General features: G+C 53.4%; 1 protein-coding gene across 4 annotated transcripts in view; it reads right to left on the bottom strand.

Annotated features, from left to right (window-relative positions):
• RAI1 (retinoic acid induced 1) overlaps positions 1-19,444 on the bottom strand; it is a 58,563-nt gene that overhangs the window by 31,072 nt on the left and 8,047 nt on the right. The window contains exon 1 of one of the 4 annotated variants that reach the window (XM_042864089.1): positions 13,800-14,658. The exons of 2 other annotated variants lie outside the window; for them this stretch is intronic. The gene's annotated coding sequence lies outside the window, so the exon portion shown is untranslated. Of the gene's footprint in view, positions 1-11,745; positions 11,827-13,799; positions 14,659-19,444 lie in introns of those variants that run through there. One more of the 4 variants, XM_042864088.1, reaches the window with a different exon arrangement.

Raw genomic sequence — 19,444 nt, 5'->3', positions numbered from 1 at the left:
TGTGTGTGTGTGTGTGTGTGTGTGTGTGTGTGTGTGTGTGTGTGTGTTTGTGCCAGGAATAGCAATCAGCAGCAGCAGCACACAGAGCGCAAAAATGCCATCATGCAGGGTCAACAGAAAGCTGCAGACATTTTTTTTTTTCTTTTCTTTTTTTTTTTTTTGTAAGCTTAATCCTCCAGAGCGGGGGAGAGCAGAAAGGAGGAGGTTACCGCCTCCTTCCTCATTTCGATTTTTTTTTTATTTTTATTTTTATATTCTTTTTTTTTCCCCCTTTTTTTTTTTTTTTTTTTTCCCTCTCCCAAACCTCACGGCGTCACATTAAAGCCCGCCAACCCCGCAGCACCGCGACCGGGGGCTCAGCGGGAAGGGGAGGGAAGGGGGGAGGCAGTGCATAGAAGGGGGGGGTGGAGGCAAATGAACAAATCACACCTGCACTCCCTGCGCCGTGCAGCCAGCTGCAGCCGGGAGGCAGCAAAAATCCCAGCATCGCGCATCTGCCGATTGGGGGTGCACGGAGATGTGGGGATGGTGGGGGGTCACCTCCGGGCATGATTGCTTTTTTGGGGTGTTTACAGGGTAGGGAGAAGGAAAGGGTGAAGGTGCCAAAGAGCAAAGCCTCCCCACGCATTGCTTTGTAAAGAAGAGGAAAATGAAGCGTGGCGTAGCAGTGAACAGTAGGGGAAAGGAGGGTATGGGAGCAGCCCGGGGCCATCACTGCTCCGGGTGCCTCTGCGCCGATGGAAGCACGCAGCCCTTCACTTTGCAAGCTCATAGCGTGCGATTTGATGTGTTTCCAAGGTGCTGCCTCCCCGTTCAACCCTGTGCTCTTGAAGGATGGCTAGCCAGGCCCTCTCTTTTCCCTGCTAATTACTCGTGATACCAGAGATCATGCAGCGAAATAGACCCAAAGCCTCCTAAGAGGATCCAGTGCCCAACAGAGCGCACTGCCTGCTTCATCTCCCCGCTCCCAGCCCACCTGATGGAGGGCTCAGTCCCTCCAGCTCAGACTCGAGGCCCCTCTTTGGAACAGCAACTCGAGCTGGGGGCTCAGTGCTCATCTCCCAAAGCACCGAACCCACACCCTTCATAGGGAAGCACCTCCACCACTGGGCACTGTGGGTCCCAGTGCAGCCAGCCAAGTAAAGCCCAGTAAAGCCAAGCGGGGCAGACCCAACAGACATCACCCCAGCTGCTCCTCTGGGATGGGGGCAAGACGAAAGGATTTATGGGTTTGCACTACAATCACACTGGTCCCATGACACGGGATGGCCCTGGACCATCTTTGAGGTCCCTTCCAACCCAACCATTCCACGATTCTATGACAATTCCATGGTGGTGCAGTTGAGCCATTTCCCAGCTGCGGCTGCATTTGAAACCCTGTGATTTCAGGGGAATCTCAGCTTCACCCTTCTGAAACCCTGATGGAAGGTGGAAGCTCCAGGGCCCCACACAGCCCCACATGCAAATCGAATCACAGCTGAGCACTTTGTGCTCTCCACACAGTGATTTTGCCAGCTCTACGACTGCAATTTACAGTTTCCCAAAGGCTGATTTCATGATTTCTCAGCACTTCTGAGGTGCTGGTGCCGGCGTGGTGTGACACACTGCATCTGCCCAAACCCGTCACCACTGGGAGCCGCATCCAACCACTGCCTATCAGAGCAATTAATACTTCTTGTTAAATCCTCCGAGCTCCTCCAGGATGCTGCTGTGTGGTTGTGCAGAAAGGAAAGTTTCTTGTTGCAAAATCCAGCACAAATCCTGCACTATGAGCACCCCGGTGCCCCTGGCATCCTCCAAGGAGCAAATCTCAGCCCCAGCACGAGCAGCACAGAGGGCAGGGCTCACCTTGCCAATAGAAGTCAGAGGCTTCCCTGGAAGCAACCCCCCCTCCACCAGGGGCTAAAAAATAATGACTCACAGCAATGTCACTTCTCGAGCTGCTAAAACAAAGGCACTCCAGCTCTGGCAGCGTCTCGCCACCGCGACCTACAAAGATAAGGCTTCCTCCTGCTGCTCCTGCAGGGAGAGACAAGCCCCAGCCATGGCTTTGCCATGCTCCGCTGGCCCTGCACCTCCCAGTTGCACTGGGTGCTCTCCAAAAAGATGCTCCAAGGGAATCCTATGGATTCCCATCTCCTCACTTGGCCCTTCGGGCTATTTCTAACGAGCTTGATGGTTTTTTGAAGAAACCCTTCATCTCGTAGCTCTGGGGATGATTGTGCCTGAGATGATGCTCCAGCTTCATTGCATCACAGTCACCATAAGCAGAGCACAACGTGCTCTCACACCAGCTCAACCCTTTCCATTGCAGTCAGGCTCCTGGAGCCTCAGAAACACATTTTCCTACTGCTTGCCCTGCCACGATATTCACCACTGTGAAACCTGGCCATAGGTGTGGAGTCACCTTGCTGCTTGTATCCCCGTTCCTGATTCCCCCATAGCAGTTCCAAACGAAGAGAGGGGAGATGTAGGTTGGATGCGAAGGGGAAATTGTTCACTCAGAAGGTGGTTTGGCGCTGGCACTGCTGCCCAGAGCAGGGGGTGCAGCATCCCTGGAGATGCCCGAAGCCACAGATGGGCCCTGGGCAGCCTGAGGTGGGGGAGCAATGAGCCCACAGCAGGGTTGAGGCCGGGGGGCCGTGAGGTCCCTTCCAAACCAACCATTCCGTGGTTTTGCAACCATTAAGGACCCTTCCAACTCAACCATTCTATCATTCTATGGTTCTGTGACTATTAAGGTCCCTTCCAACCCAGCCTAATCCAACCCAACCCAACCCAACCCAACCCAACCCAACCCAACCCATTCTACCATTTTATGGTTCTATGATCATTAAGGTCCCTTCCAACCCGACCATTCTATGATAACATGATTCTGCCCAGCACGAGCTCTGTCCACTGCAGGCTTGTCCCTGCCATCGAGAGGGCAATTTAGAGCTCGGTGCCCACTCATCAGCTGTTTAATGAGTTTCTGCACACTGAGTCCCCTCCAACGCCGCTGCGCTCTCTTGGCGTGCTGAAACCCCTCATCTCAAAGGCTTTCCGTGGTGGGAGAGCAGCGATTATTTCTCTCAAAAGGTCTCTTATAATGGAAACCATCTCTCCATCCCTGCTCAGTCTCCTCCCGCCGTGACCCAGGCTCCGTGGAGAGGAGCTCTGCTCCGAGGCAGCGCCGTGTTTCCATGGAAAGAGTGAATAGCCGACTCTTCCCAGCGGTTTGTTAGAATTCCTTTTACTTCGATGGAGAGTTTTAGAGGAAAGTAAAAAGGCTTTAATGTGGGGCTAATGGAGCCCCTGGGAAGTGCAGGAAGGAAATCTCCCCTGGAGAAGAGGAGGCGTGAGGAGAGGGAGGGCAACTTTCAAGACAAATTCCTGGACAGGTTGAAATTTTTTGCAGAAGCCATCTCAGGCAGCAAGAAATGGAAATGAATGTTTGTTTTATTTTTAACAGATGTTACAAAAGACCTGCCAGTAATTCGGTGAGCGATGCCGATCCGAGATCCCACTCGCTTTTCCCCAGCATGTCTTCCATTCCCTTCCTCTCCTGCTTGAGAAGAACGCCTATTTCCATTTAGCGTATTATATTTAAAGAAAAATAATTAAGCAACGAAATAACAATCTGAAGCCACTTCATTTCCACTCTCCCTAAGGCTTTGGTTTCGGTTTAAACCCTCGGCTGTAGCAACTATTAATTGTTTTTAACAAATTGTTCTGTCTCCTCCCACTTCCCAAGCCCATCACCTCTTTGCCTTCCCCCAGGCCCATTTTCTCCTCACCGTTCCCCTGCTCCGAGGGATTGACAGCTCTTGACTCTGTAAACTGGTCAGAGCACCGCTCTGGCCACTCTCTGTCTGGGGAAATCCGCAGTGAAGTCTTCTTCAGTGGAAAAACCCAGGTTTTGGTTGCAGAGAGGGGCTGGGAAGGGCTCTGTGTGTGTGCCACGCGTGCGCCCATATATTCAGATTCCCATGGAGAAACACTGCAGGATTTGGCCAACCTGCAGCCAACTTTGAAGCTGATCTCAACCCAAACGTGACACCAGGGCAGTGGTGGGGGAAATGGGTGAATATGGCATTGCCTATAGAGAACAGAGGTGGGAGCTGGCATCATAGAATGACGGAATTGTTTGAGTTGGAAGGGAGCTTTAAAGGTCATCCAGTCCAACTCCCCTGCAATGAACAGGGACATCTGCAGCTCGATTTGGCACCAGCTGTGGGCAGAGGAGCTGGAGGCGCAGCAAGCAACGCCATGTCTCGAATATGTGCCTCAGATCTCACGATGCCAAATCTCCTACGAATCAGCCAGTTTGCCAGCTCTGGGTTTAACCTTTGACAACAAAGCACAATTTAACCTTTGATGACAAAACACAGGCTGCACCGTGCTCATTTTAATGCCTAACCACAGAAAAACGCTCCTATGCTCTCCTCCCTGCACCCAGTTCTCCAAAGATCCCCGTCCTGCTGCTGTCAGGGGCACCCGGGCACAGAGTCTGTCTGGTGAACATCCCCCAAGCAAGGTGGGATCCAAGGTGATTTTCTGCCTTACCCCCATGCACACACATCCCAAGCCTTACATACTGAGCTGCGTTGATGCCTTGTTCGTAGGATTCTGAGCAGGGAAGGAGGAGATGGGACCTGGAGAGCAGCGTCCCTGAGCCCTTCACAAACCCTAAATTCCAATTCCCAGGCAGAAAATGGCACCAGTATGGACTCCAGGTGACAGAGGAAAGCTGGCCGCATTCACTGAGCTTCCTCCTCTCCCCGTTACGATCCTGCACCTGGTTAGCAACCGTCGGAAAGAGGTTAATCACAGCCCTTAAATCAGGAACCTTGTTGCGTTATGCTTGGGATGCACATCTGTGCTCTCCATGGCTCCTCCCCGGCGGCGCTCAGGAGAAGGCTCAATGTCAAAAAACACCCCATAAATGAGCCCAATTTGCCCCTGACGGAGCAACGTGCAAACTGGGCCATGGGACCCTGCCAAATCCTGCCCAGAGCTGTGGCTTAATGCGTCCTGGTGCCTGGCACAGCTGGAATGTCAATGAAAATGGGTTGGGTTTTTCTGGCTGGGCAGCTGTGCGATGGAGAGCAAAGGTGCTGGCACCCATGTGGAACCGTGTGCACCAGCACTTGGAGCAGGGAAAGGCTGCGAGCGGCACGCGCCCAGCTTTGCTGATGGCTTTCAGGCATTGCAAACCCAGCCTGGCCTTGCTATTTCTAGACGTGTCCCTGGGGATCTCACAGTGCTCTCTCCGTTTTGGGAAAAACCAGCGTTCCTGAGGAGAGCCCGGCTGGAGCTCAGCAGCGCTCACCCGCACACACTCACACACACACAGCCCAGGAAATGGAGAGGAAATGATCCTGGAGGTGAAATCTCTTTTGTTCCAGCCCCATCTCTGTAACTGGATACCTGCAGGTCTCGGTGCTTTCCATGCCCTCTCCAGGTGCCAGCTTGTCACATTCCCCTGCTGGCAGCAGGGAGGGCTGACGCTGCTCACCGCAGTGTTTTCCTCACAAAACCAGGAGGAGCAGGCTGCAAACTCGCAGCATCAGACCAGCTTGCTGTCTGCCCCTTTTTAATGAGCTCCCTCTCCTCGACTTGGGTAGGATGAGGCATTGGGAACGTGGTTTGGAGGGTATGGTGGGGACAGGCCAATGGTTGGACTTGATCGAAATGGTCTTTAGCAATCTCAAGGATTCTGCCTCTGCTCCACACTGCCTGCGTGCTCCCGACCTCCGCAAGTGCCTTCACACCACTGATCAGCATCAGTGCAGAGATGCCAAGTCGCTGCAGATTAATCTGTTCTGTGCTTATCCTAGCACCTCTTCCCCAGCAGCTCTCAGAAGCATTAATTCATGCCCCGAGAGAGGAGCTCAGTGCTTTTATTCCCACCCTGTACAAGGAGAAAAGAAGGCTGGAGGTTCTGCAAATCAGAATGGCTTAGGTTGGAAGAAACCTTCAAGATCATCTATTTCCAACCCCCTGCCATGGGCTGGTTGGCCCCCATCGGATCAGGCTGCCCAGGATCCCATTCAATCTGGCTTTGAGTACTTCCAGAGATGGGGCATCCACAGCCTCTCTGGGCAATCTGTTCCAGCATCTCACTCCCCTCTGAGTTAAAAATTTCTTCCTAATATCTAACCTAAATCTTCCCTCTTTTAGTTTAAAGCCATTCCCCTCTGTCCTATCACTATCAGACCGTGTAAGTTGCTTTCCCTCCTGCTTGTAAGCTCCCTTCAACTGCTAGAAGACTGCAATGAGGTCTCCCCAGAGCCTTCTCTTCTCCAAGCTAACCAAGCCCAGCATCCTCCCTGTTCCTCCCTGGGGCCACAATTCACCCCAAAGCCACCTCCACCTCTGAGATGGATCCCAGTGATGCTGGGACATCGTGGGTTGCACGGTGTGAAGTGCCACACATCTTCCATCACCCTCACACTCCCTGTGCCTGATAGACATGGGCCAGAAAACAATGGGCATTGGCAGGAGCAGTCCTGAGCCCAGAACCAGAACCACCTTTTCCTTTTGCACGGCTGTGTGTAAGCCATGCACTCGCCCTGCTCCTCCAGCACGGGTGACCGCCTGCTCCCAGTGCATCTGAACAGATTTCCACCATGCAAATGGAAAGGTCCCAGCAGGTCTGAATAGGAGCCCTTGAGGTATTACCTCAGCAGTGCCTCGAGGCAACCACCTGAATCCTTCCCTGATGGCCTGCTGCAGGAGCTCCAAACGTCCCCGGCGGCTGGGGACTATGGGCAGATAGTGCCCCCAGCCCTCCAAAAACATGGCATGGGAAACATCGAGATGCCCAGGCAGGAAACCGAGCTGAAGTTTTCACATTAATCATATCAAGCTCTATTCTTTTTCATCTATTTCAAGGCAAGTCAAAAAGAGGTTCACACTCTCCCCTGGCAAACCACAGAGGATGACGTGAGCCTGTCTCTTGCATTGCAAGTAGAGTGTGTCAAGCAATTAGCAAGTAATCAGGAATTCAGATGCGGCGGGCAGGATGCGATCCCTCCAAGCGCTGGCAGGAGCAGAACTCAGCCTGGAGTTCCCAGCGGGTGCGGAAGGCAGCAGAGGGAGCAGAAGCTGCTGGGGAGCGTCCTGATGCAGCCACCAAGGACCCCAGCACAGCCCTTTCCAATGCATTTCCAGGTTGCATTCCTGCTGTTCCCATCTCCCTGCAGCATCCTCCCATACCCGGAGCCGGCACTGCAGCAACAAGAAGCAAAGCAAACCCTTTGCAGTGGGGACGTGCACCTCCTGCAGCACCACCAGCACCCAGTGCGACACGGGGAGGGCAGGGGCGGTGGGTGGGGGGCACAGCCCATTGCTCCCCTCACCAAGGTGCTGCAGACAATGCCCTCTGCCAGCCCTCCCTCCCGCCGCCCCTTTATCCACAGAGCCCTCCATCTGTCTCCAGATGGGGTGTTTCTCCCACTCCAGTCAAACCGATTCAGAGCGGAACAATGATGCTTTGTTAACAAAACAATTTTTGTGTGTCAAGCCCTCCTCTTTGCGGTTTCCCCCCCCCCCCCTCCAACCCCCCAGTCCCCAGTGGGTCAGCTTTGTGTGGCGTCCTACATTTTGTTGTTTCTTTCCCATTTTAAAGGCTCCGTATTTCAGTACAAAAGGTGCCCGCGGAGCAGCTTTTATCTGCGAGGCGAGATGTGACACAGACGCGGATCACCGTTGCGACAGGAGGTTGTGATGCGGCGGCTGAGGGTGGTGTCAGGACCTTCAGAGTGATGAAGCATTATTTCCAGTGATTTTTGCCTCCGGGATAAAAATGAGAGCTGCTCCTATCAGCGAGCGGGAATCACCCTGGGGCTGGCGGAGGGGGGACGCAACGCAGTGTGAGCCACATGCAGCCCTGCCTGGACCTGTGGGCTCAGCCCCATTTCTGTTTGCGCAGCACAAACCTGATGGCATTGGGACCTGATGGCAACGGAAGGCGCTGAGCTGCGCTGAGTTCTTGGGTTGGGATTCACCCCTGCGCCCAGTGCAGCGACAATGACCCTATTCTCAATACATCTGCACTGCACAGGTCTCCAGGAAAACCAGCTTTTCTTTCCTTTCTTTTTCCCTTTTCTTAATTTCTTTTTTTTTCTTTTTTTTTCCCCCTAAGCAACATGCACACAAACCACTCCACACACAGCAACCAACCAACCAACCAACCCACGGCTCCAAAGCAAACAGCCCCGCGCTCCTCGCAGCCCAGCGATGTGTAACACAAGAGGGGCCCTTTCTTCCAGCTCCAACCCCTCCTCCTTCCTGTCCTCAGGTAACTGCATCCTCATGGAAACACCAACACCGCTCTGCGTCACCCCGCTGCCTGTGGCCGGCACCCTGCAGTGTTTGGGAGCAGAGCCACAAGTACAAGCCGTGCCATGGCCCTTCCTCCCAGCACTTCTCCGCTCTGGTTGTGGCCATCCCCATCTCTCATGCCCAGGCTGCAGCAGGGGGATGAAACACGATGGGGGCAATCACCATCAGGGATGCAAAATGCCATCCATTCCAGGACTCGGATGGAGCGTCGTGTGTGTGTGTGTGTGTGTGTGTGTGCTCAATGGGGATGACCACAATTCAGTCCATCTTCAGGGAGCACGCTGCTGCCACTGGGAACTTCTGAGTGCTGGGCAGCACCACAGCCTTCCCCTCCCAGCACCTCCAGCTGCGATCCAGCCCAGAGCTGTCCCTTCTCAAGGACTTTGAAGGAAGCGTGGTGCGGAATTAAGTCTCAGTGCTTTTTATATGTAAAACACTGAATTTAGCAGCTAATGGCAATTCCCAGCAGAAAAGGACAGTTAGCAGCGGCTGGGATATTTATGAATACTTTTTCAGCACATGCTGGGAGGGAGGAAATCTATGGGTCCTGCTGGGAAGGTCTCGCTCAGCTGCTGCAAAGTTGCTGCATGGCTTTTATGGTGGTTCTGTCCCTTCTCTCAGCCCCTCTCCATACATGTGTCACCACAGCGTACCCAGGAGGCCTCCATCCTTCCCTGGACACTCCACCAATTTCCTGCCAAACCAATGCAGGGCTGTACCCGTGGGTGAAGCACTGAAGCAGATACACACCATGCCCATGCCCAGCATTTCTGGGAGGTTTTTCATTGAGAACGCATTGTTTTCTCCCCAGCAAAGCCAGGGAAGAATTTACAGCCAGATCACTCTGCTTTCTCTTTCCTGGGACAGAAAATCAGCTTTGAGCCATTGCTATCAGCAAAACACACATTCCTCAGCAGCATTCAGGGTGAAAATATTCCCTGTGCAGATCTCCTTTTATGTCCACAACACACCGCCCCGGTGGAGGGCTCTCTTGCAAAGAAAAGCCGTGATAACTCCCAACCCCATCGCTAAGATCAGGTACGGGAAGCAGCATCCCTCAGTCCAGATGAGATGTCCTGAACTCTTCCACCTCTGCCTTCAGCTGAGTCAAACGAAAGAACAGATGGAGAACAACCTGCTGGTAGCATCCTGCTCGCCCTCCGCGTCCTCCAGCCTGGAGGTGGAAGGGACACAGAGAGAGAAGGGAAAGCAGGAGGTGAGGGCAGACTCAGCGCTTCCCACCCGAGGACCAGGAGGTGCAGTGCCATCCCACACGTGGGCCATGCCGAGCGCACAGCGAGCACAGCGCTGCGGTTAGGCACCAGGTAGTGGGGCACAGCTGCAGAGCAGCTCACGGCTGCAGAATGCAGGCAGTGCCCTAAGGAAGTCACGGCTCTGTTGGCTGTAAGCCGCTCAGGTGTCTTAACACCAGGATTTGTTATGAGCTCGGTGCCTGACTCTGTGACCTTCACCACGTATTTTTTAGTGTTGTTCTCGTGCACGTGTGAGCAGATCTCCTTCCACTGCAGCCTCATCCTTTCACCATCCTTCTCGAGTAAACAACACCTGGGTGCCTTGGCATCCCTCCCCCGGGTGCCCCTGTCCCCAGGCACAGCAGGTACCCCTGCTCACACTGCATCCAGGGACAGTCACACTGGGGACAGAGATGGAGAGCACCCACGAGCAGGTGAGGTTCCGCACCCTCCTTGTGCTTTTGCACAAGCCACCCACTGCTAACACTGCTGCCACCAAGAGTAAAGGCAAGGAAGCCATAAAATCACCACAGCAAGAAGGGAGGGATGGGGAAAGGAGAGTCATCTGATGGGAATGTGGCTCCTCTGCAGGAGCACAGACTCCCACGTGCCCGCAGCACTCACGGATGCTGGGCCGGGGGCTGTCACAAGGCACTCCCTGAACGTGCTGGGAGAGGGAGAAGAAGAAACAGGAACCACCTTAAGGGAAGGGAGCCACAAGGAGAACAGTTCAAAATGACTGCATACTTTCCCAATATCACCGCTCCACGTAAGCACTGTTGTCATTGCCCTTGGGACGTTGCACAACGGCGAGAGGGAGGGGCAGCACCCAGAAAGCCTCCTTGCTGCCACCCCGGGGGGCAGCCCAGCATGGCACAGAGATGGCATGGGGGCATAAGCAGCACCTCCAGCTCCACTGCTAGAGGTAGCCCCGAAGGCAACGCTGCTCGCGGGAGCCGGAGCACTTCCCAGGGACTCCCTCCAGGGAGCAAAAGCAAAAAGCAAGGAAAGGAGCCCACGGTGCAAAGAGGAAAAAAGCGAGAGAGAGATATAAGGGCTCCATTCAAGCGCTCTCGCTCTCAGGAAGTCTCACGCAGAGCAGCTGGTCTTTAAGACATGACATGCAAGCACCAAGCGCTTACATTTCTGGGTGCTTTTCTCAGTGACGCACAGACAGGGACAGCCACTCGACCCCTGCGAGCAGGAGAAGGGCTGACTCATGCTGCCAGCCACGTTCCTGAGCAGGGCACGGTGCTCCAGAGAGCAGCAGAGGAGCAGAACAGCAGACCCAGGCGAGGACACCGTGCACATAATCATGCAAACAACAGCAGAGCTGCAGCACGCTGGGTGCTTGGATAGAGCATGCACAGCTTCTGCTCCCAGAAGCAGCCAGAGTCGGGAGGGAAACCTCAACGAGATGCAGTCCCAAGGTTTAACACAAGCGTGGGCCACCAGCCATTCAATAGGATGCTATGCTGATTTGCTGCTATCGGGTCTCCTGCCAGGTTCATCGCTGTGCCGGCTGGGTCCCGTCCAGCAATGCATTAAGTGATGTGACTATTTCTGTTCTCATCACATGTTTGCTCTCATCCTCTCCAGGGTTTGCGAGGGAGGGGGGAAACACGCATTCGTTATGGAGCATCTTATTTTTGGTGAGGTTTTTCCTTTCTCTCCGTACGTGTATTGTGGGGTTGGCAGAGGAAAAGGGGGATTTTATTTTCCTAATATCCAATACTCGGGTATTTCCGTTAGAGGAGGCAAAGTCAAAGAAATGCTAATCAAATATCCAGGAGTGCACAGTGCTGACATCTGCACCTCGCTACTATATGGCCTTTCATTAGCATTACCTAAATGTACGACCATACAAAGAGCAGATTTCCTTAGCAACAGGGCTGCCTTCATATTTTCTCCCCGCTACCCCCTGCCCTTAGAAGAAAAATGACTTCAGCTCTTTTGCAGAGCGGTGCTCACAGCCACTCTGCGCTGCAGCAGCGCTCCGCGGCGCCGCCAGGCTTTGCTATATGCTGCATCTGGGATGCTCCACTCTCTACGCTGGGACCCGCGAGCCATAAAGCAACCTCTTGACTTAGCTCTTCTGCACAGCCTCCATAAAACTCCTTCCCTATCCGAGCATATGCAAAAGAGCATCCTCTGGATGACTTACGGCTCTGCATGCGCGGCGGTGCCGGCACCGGCGGCTGCCCCAAATCTGCTCCCTGCCACCCGGTGCACAGATCATGCTTCCATCCATCTCTGCCCTGGGCAGGGAGCTGCCAGCACCCCCCCTCCCTCCCCTCCCCTCTCCCCGGATCTGGGCCAGCAAGACTGAACACTCCATCCTCCGCGTGCTCCCCCGGTGCCACCGCCTGGTGCGCTGGGCTATTTTAGGAGATCGTCTGGGAGCCTGGCACACGCAGCGCGCTGCCGGGAACTCCCTGCTTCTGCTTCTGAAAGCTGGAGGCTGGGATCCTGTCGGGACTCACCCCTGTGATTCCCAAGGGCTGATCCTCCTCTGACCACGAAGGGGTACACCCCAGCTTTGCACCGCTCCCCAGCCTCCCCGTGCCACTGTTCCCTGCCTTTCCCACACGGATACTTGCTCCCTTTTCCGTTACGACAGGGTTTTTTGATTGCACGATCGCATAACTATAATGAGACAAATATTTATTTTGCAGATATGGGTTAATCAGACCGAAGGTATAGAAATATTTCATGCGCTAATCAGAGTACCTTCAGCAATCAGTATAGTAAATAACTCAGGTAAATTAACATAGGAGAGTTCCCTTATCGGGTTTCAGTCTAAGATATATGTGCATTAAGGACTAATTTGCCCTCCCCGCTCCAATCTGGACTGGAGCCCAAGATGGGGTTCAGCCCAAGGTCCCTCCCATACGTTTCCGTGGGCTCTGCTCCTCGCGGGATCAGGGATGAATATTCAGCAGTTCACTCGCTGCTGCGCCTTTGTTTTCCACGCTCTGCACCTTTAAATTTCCAAAGGCTCCGCTGTTTGCAGCTCAGACAGCCTTTTTGCATTCAGTTCATCGCAGGCTGACACAGAAGACACGATGGAGCAGGTTGTGCCTCCTGCTCCGAGCCCTTCACGCCGCTCTGGCAGCATCAGGGGCCATATTAAGAGCCGACAGTAATTAGCGAATCCTCCCGGCGCAGAGCAGCCGCCGGCCGCACCGGGGCAATGCAGAGGGGCTCCGTGTGTGCGGTGCAGGGGGGGCTGGTGGTGGGATGAGCCAAGTGATAACAAGGCACTGCTGCAAATCAGCGGTCCCAGGAGATGCCTTATGCGTAAGGGTAAGAGATGCTCAAACCCCCACATGTCCCCCGCTCAGGAATCAGTGCCCCAAACCACAGCCGCCGTGCTTCGCAGCTCCTACAACCAACATTTTCCTGGGTTTGCTCCGAAATAAAGTGCCTGCAGAAGACACGGAGCTTCTGCCCTTGCCTCTGTGATGTTTTGGGATCCCTGGGAACAAAAAAAGCACCGGAGGAATGGCAGGCATTATAGTAACGATGGTGACAAATTTAATTAGAGCAGGAAGCTCTGGAGCGGATTTCAAATGGCAACACGGCATTTTGTGTGAAAGCATCGCTCCCCCCGCCCCCACCCTCGGGATGCATCCCCCTCATCTCCCCACACGCTCCCCCCAAGGACCAACGCATTCCCGCGGTCTGGAAAACGCAACCGTAGAGCAATGCAATAATACAGCAGCCAGATGTGCAACAGTATATCCAACGTGTCATTCAAAGGAGCCCTTCAGCAGCGCCGAGACATGCTATCCCGCAATCTTAACTAATACATCCTGGGGCCCTGGAGGAGTTGATGGATGTATACAATTCCTTTTCCTACAGCTGTGGTCCCTTTTAGAGGGGGCATCCAGACTCAACAATAGCCCTGCTGTTGCTTTCAAGACAGAACCGCCTCAGACGGAGCTGGCTCGATCCCGACCCTGCCGCAATGGGGTCGGTGGGGTTTGGGGGGCTGGAGGCAGGATCTGCCATCCGCAGCTTCACCTCGTGCCACAGCCTCCGAGAAACCTTGGTAACTGGTTGGAATAGAACCACCTTGGGGAAAAGGCAAGCGGAGAGGAGCAGGTAATAAGATTTCTAACTGGTGCTGGTAGAAAGGAGGAAGTAATATAACAGTTTAATTAATCTATGCCTATTAGCGTTATTAAAGAAAACAGGGAGCTATTGGAGATTTACCTCGGAGAATATCATCAAACGGGGACCTTCTGCGGGGAATTTGATGTCTCTGTGCCCAATTTATAACCAGCACGGAGGTGTGGTGTTAGTGACAGCCAGCGCTGAAATGTCACAGTGCTTAGAAGTCATTAGCTGGGGACACAGGGAGAGAGAAAGAGAGGATGGAGGAGGGGACGAGGGAGAAATGGGGAAGGAAGGAAAAGGAATTAATTTAATTAAAAATATCTTTAGAGCCTGTCTCTTGATTTGTGTGGTTTTGGGGCTTGGCAGAGCTGCTGAGAACGGTGTGGAAGGAAAATCAAGGTTGCTGGGGCTTTTTGAAGCTGATAAAAAAAAATAAGCACACTTTTCATGTTCAGGAAGATAAATCCCCATTTTCTCAGTCTCAAGACAATCCAGTTATTTACTGACAGTTTTACTGTGAAATAAAAAGGGCTTTAAGCTTCTTTCTACTTGATGTCTCCATAGCCTGAATATTATTAGATCCCAGCCTGGTGCAGCTGGAGTTTTGGTTAATAAATTTAACGTCATTAGACAGAAAAGCCTTCTCCTGAATGTTGCAATTCTCTTTTCTTTTTTTTTTTCTTTTTCTTGCCATTGCAGTCAGACTGTATGTAGGTGGTAAGAATCAAAAGAAAGGAAGTGCGCCTGGCAAACAGGGGAGCGCTAAAAAAAGGCTTTGCTGGGGTTGTGGCTGGGCAGCAGGCTGCTGTACCAGCAGACGTCACTGGGTTGAGCCCCCCCAGCCCCAAACAACGCCGTGGTGGAGGCGCTGGGACATCTCTGCATAACACCACAGTGCCTCGTTGGGCCCAGGGGAGGGGATGGAAGTATGGAGGTCATGTCCAACATGGCGGTCACATCCGAAATGGGTGTCACGTCCAACATGGCCACCGTGTCCAACATGGCAGCCATGTCCAACATGGCGGTCACATCCAATATGGCCACCATGTCCAACATGGCAGCCATATCCAGCATGGCGGTCACATCCAACATGGTGGCTACTTCCAACATGGCGGCGAGGCCCCTTGACCACAGGGCCCTTGTGCGTGGTGGCTCAGGACCACCTCAGTGATTCACAATGGGGCTGTGCAGAGGAAAAGTCTTGTTTTCCAGCCAATGTCTGCCATCAAAGCAAGGCCAAGGGAGAAACAAAACATGAGCTGGTGGAACAAGACGGGGAATGGAGATGAGGGGTGGACAAGGAGGAGGCACATGGCGAGGTCTCCATCTCCCCCTGTGGTAAGGCAGGCCACCATGGCCCCTCAGAGCAGGGTTCAACCCTGCAGGAGGATGCCATGGTTGGGTCCCCACTTCCCACCAGCAACCCTGAACTGCAGTGGGGATTCATTTTGTGAAGAAAGCAACGCGGTTGGAAGAGATGGGCTGGAGAGAGGCTTCATTACGGGCTGAGAGCCACCCAGCATGGCTGCTTTTGGTTCTCTGGTTGTAAAACCCTGTAGGTGCTGGGGACACTGGGGCTTTGGAAGCAGGAGAGGGGAAATGGAGGACATGGATTCACCTCTCACCCGGTGGCCCTGCAGCTGTGGGTTCTCTGCATACAGAAAGAGCCTTTGAATGCAAGATAAGCGCTGTCACAAAATAAACAGTCCGTTGGAAGGGGAGAAGCAAAAGAGGGGTCTGGGGGAGATAGCGAGGGACGGGGCGAGCCAGGGACAGTTGCGGAGCCGGGGGCTGCCAGTAGGGGAAGGAAGTGGTTGTTGTGGGAGTAACGTCAGGAAGAGCCTCCTGAGGGGCCCCGGCAGGCAGGGAGAGATCAGAGAGTGCAAGGGATGGGGACAGGAACGGAGGAGCAGTGAGGCAGGAGAGGCTGAGAGAAAGGGTCTGCAGGGGGATGAGGATGGGGACGGGGATGTTCCCTGGGGCCACGGAGAGCAGCAGCACCCCGAAGTGCTGCCACATCACCGAGATGTGGTTAGTGGGCATGGTGGGGATGGGTTAACAGTTGGACCTGATGAACTTCGTGGCCTTTCCCAACTTTCACGATCCTATGATTCCTCTGCCCAAACTGATTTCTAAAAGAAAGGTGGAGGTTTTTTTTTAAGAATTATTTAATCCTTGTTTTGAAATCCCCCTCTGGTGCAGTACAGCAAAACAAATAACCACTAGAAGCGAGGACAGGCGATCGGCAGCAGATGGCTGCGACGACAGCTATCTCCATACCTGCACACCCCGACCTCACAGCCTTCACTCCTGGAGGTGCTCCTGCACCCGCTGCCCGCGCCGGGCAAACAATTGCACGGATATGGGAGCACAGACAGCAGCGCCAGGAGCTGCTGGAGGGAAATCCAGTTCCGAGCCAAGGCAATGCATGCAGAGTCATTAATCTAGGTCTGGTGCCAATAGGGATGGCTTTGCATTAGCGCCGGGCCCCTTTGTAGTTCAGACAATCGGTCGCATTCAAACAGCGCGAGATAACGCTGCGGAAAGCTGAGACCATCGCAGCTCATTCCTCCTGTAAGGGGTGGGGAGAGAGGATTTGCGGGCAAAATAGCATTGCATTAATGGGACTGCTCAGTATTCTGCACAGACGCCGGCGGATAATGTCTTCGCAAACTAACTGCAATAAATTAATTAAATTAATCTACTATGCCGTGCTTGTCCCCACCCAACATCAAATTCAAGGATGATCAGGGCTTGCCTTATCCTCCATAGCCTACGAAAGAATCTGATCTCACTTGCTCTAGAGTTTCCGAGGCACTGAATTGCAAAGTACCACCTGCCTCACTAAACTAATCACCAGCCTGGTGGTTTAGATCACATCAGTTTTACATGTAATTAAGACTGTCCAGGAGGGCATGCAGCTGCTTACATGGTCGTTCCCTCTTATACAGCAACGTGCCTCCTGCTCAGATAGGTGCAATTAAACAAGCCTGTTCACAGTCATTAAGCATTAATGCACCTCATTAGCATAAGAACTGGAAGAAGCTTTGATGCAGGGAACCCCGCAGGAGAAGGAGATAGAGAGAGATGTACACGCAGACAGGAAGGGAAGGGCTGGGCCACCACCTCCTCGTGGCCCCACCAACCCTTCCAGCTCCGCTCCCCAAAGCCCTGAGCCGCCCCGTGCCCTCCTCCCCACCAACGGGACTGGATCCCCCTTCTGCCCCCTCCCCCCTTCTTCTGAACTACGCTGGTGGGGGGAAAGAAAAAAAGAAAAAAACCAAAACAAAACCAACACAACGCAAAACTGTTGGGATATTAACCTAGCGAATCCATTAATAAGCTGAACTCTGCTGGCTCTGACACGGCGCGCTGAGGCTTTAAAGAGGCAGGGCCCCAGACGCTGCAGATAGGGGCAGAGACAACAACGCTAACAAAGAGCCACTGTTGCCACGGCCGTGGCCATCGCGGGTAGGTCCAGCTGTCTTTGGTGTTCTGTTTTCCAGACACAAAGAGCAGACTGAACCGTTCTGGTCTGAATGTCTTTCATTTGATGGTAGAGAAAATGAGAGGGAAGAAAGAACCTAAGGAAAGTGTCCAGGAGGGAAAAAAAGAGCGTGGTGAGCTGCAGGTCTTCAGTGGGAAAGGCCGCAGCTCCCCAGGGCACAAAATGGGGCTCAGCCCACGGGCACGGCACGGAGCAAAGCCGACAGCACCATGTCGGCACGGTGCACGGCCCAACAGCCAGGAACTGTGGGTATGAGGGATGCGAGCTCCCCGGAGCCAGGCTGCTTTTCCTGCATGCTTTGCACAGCACCACGCAGGGGCTCTCAGCATTATCAGCCCTCAGATAAGGAACAGCTTGTCTAACTTGGTTGTAATCTCCAGGGAACAACCTGTGTTTGCACAGCACCTGGCACCACCGGGCTCAGAGCTAACCTGGACCACTGTGCGTCGGTATGCGCCGTCACCACGCGGAGAAAGGGGTTTGTACTGGGAAACGCAATGAATGGGCTGGAACAGTGCATCTTCCAGGCTTCAAGGAACCTAAATCCACACCTCAAGCTGCACCGTGTCCCCTCACTCCATTCCGGGATGGTACGGTGACGTGCAAACTCTGAGAAAGCTTTCTGTTGCCACTATGGGCTCAAGATGCCAAAGTCACGCTCTGGCATCCTTGCCAGAAGCCAGACCTGAATCATCCCTGCCTGGAAAATCCGAGTGAAAATTTCCTGTCCGGATTCCTCTGCTCTAAAGCACAATGACAGAAATGGAAGCTGAGGATGGTTACATGCATGAGCCCACCCAGCAGAGAGCCCTGGGGCACATCCCCGCAGCACGCTCTGTCCCTCTGCCCAGTCCAGTTTGCAAGAGATAAAAGCGTCCACGACCGCAGCTCTCATCTGGGAAGCAGAACAAACAACCCCAGCAGATCTCACCACTGGGAAATGGTTTCTAAGGGTCTCCAGAGATACCCTCTTTCCTACGCTCGTTCCATTAGTGCTGTGCATGCTCCATTGTCCCAGTCTCTCCCTCCTTAGTGGTTACATCCTACAAATACAAACAGATTTCCAATCCCCTGTAGCCATTTGGCCCATGTTGATAATAATTTTCCCTCCTTGAGCACCTTTTATCTAGAGATCTGAAAGCATCTCGCCGGCATTAATAGTCATTAGCTCCTCCACCACCATGCAACGTCGGGTTAGAGCTGCGGAGGGGAACAAGGGCGCCGGTTCAGCCCCTCGTGCCCTACTGAATGGGGATGGCAGCTCAATCCGGGCCGGATTGGGACCTCAGCAATTTGCCAAACGGTGTCAGAGAGAGGATGAGATCCCAGGTTTGTGTCTGAATCATCAACGCTCTATTTTCCCATCTACGGAGATGATTCAATGGAGAGTCTCCCATGGACTGCAGTGGGATGTTCATGCTTTTTCCATCTCTTTTTTTTTTTTTCCTCTTTTTTTTTTTCCTCTTTTTTTTTTTGAGGTGAAGAGGCTTTCACCACGCGTTTGACAAACCAAGGAGCCAGGCTTTTACCCAGCAACAGGCTGCGAGAATGACTGATGGAGACCATGACCCCGGTGAACCACAGCCCTGCTCCTCTGGTGCCTTCCCATTTGCCTTTTGTGATTACAATTAGTAGTGGGGGCCGGCAGGTGGGAAAAAAAACATAAGGCAAAGCCCCCACCGCCCGCTCCCAGCCCCTCATTGTCTGCACGAGGCTGCTGAGCTCTGCACACTGCAGCCTTCTGCCCATTGTGCTGCTGAGAACACGCGAACAGATGCTCTCGGGCGATGGGTTTTATTGAACGCAACTTCAATGGCGAATGGAGAGAGAGGGAGGGGGGGGGGGGGGAAAGGGGGGGAAAAAAAAAAAAAAAACCTTGAAAAACCATGCCAAAATAAATTATTAAAAAAAAAAAAAGTGGGGAGGGTGTTTTTTTTTTTAATGCAATCAATGTCTCCTTCCTATAACTCTGCCTGTTGTGAGGAAATTTCTTTCCAGTAGCAGCCAGCAGCAGTCCCAAGGCTGTGACATTGCTGTAACGCTTGGAGCTCAGCTCTCTATCTCTGGCAGCAGCCCCGTCTTTTTGTCATTATTGGCTGTGATTGCAGGGGGTGCACGCCAGCAATCCGAGCACTGAGATATTGCTGCTTTCCCCTCCCTCCCTCCCTCCGGACAATCTGCCCTCAGAGAAGAGCTGGGGGTGACACGGGGAGCTGAATTCCCTCGGCCTCCC

Source organism: Lagopus leucura, unplaced genomic scaffold, assembly GCF_019238085.1.
Source record: "Lagopus leucura isolate 7727_CA_CO unplaced genomic scaffold, USGS_WTPT01 Super-Scaffold_760, whole genome shotgun sequence".
NCBI classification, from domain to species: Eukaryota; Metazoa; Chordata; class Aves; order Galliformes; family Phasianidae; genus Lagopus; species Lagopus leucura.
This window is presented reverse-complemented; position numbering and strand designations above follow the sequence as displayed.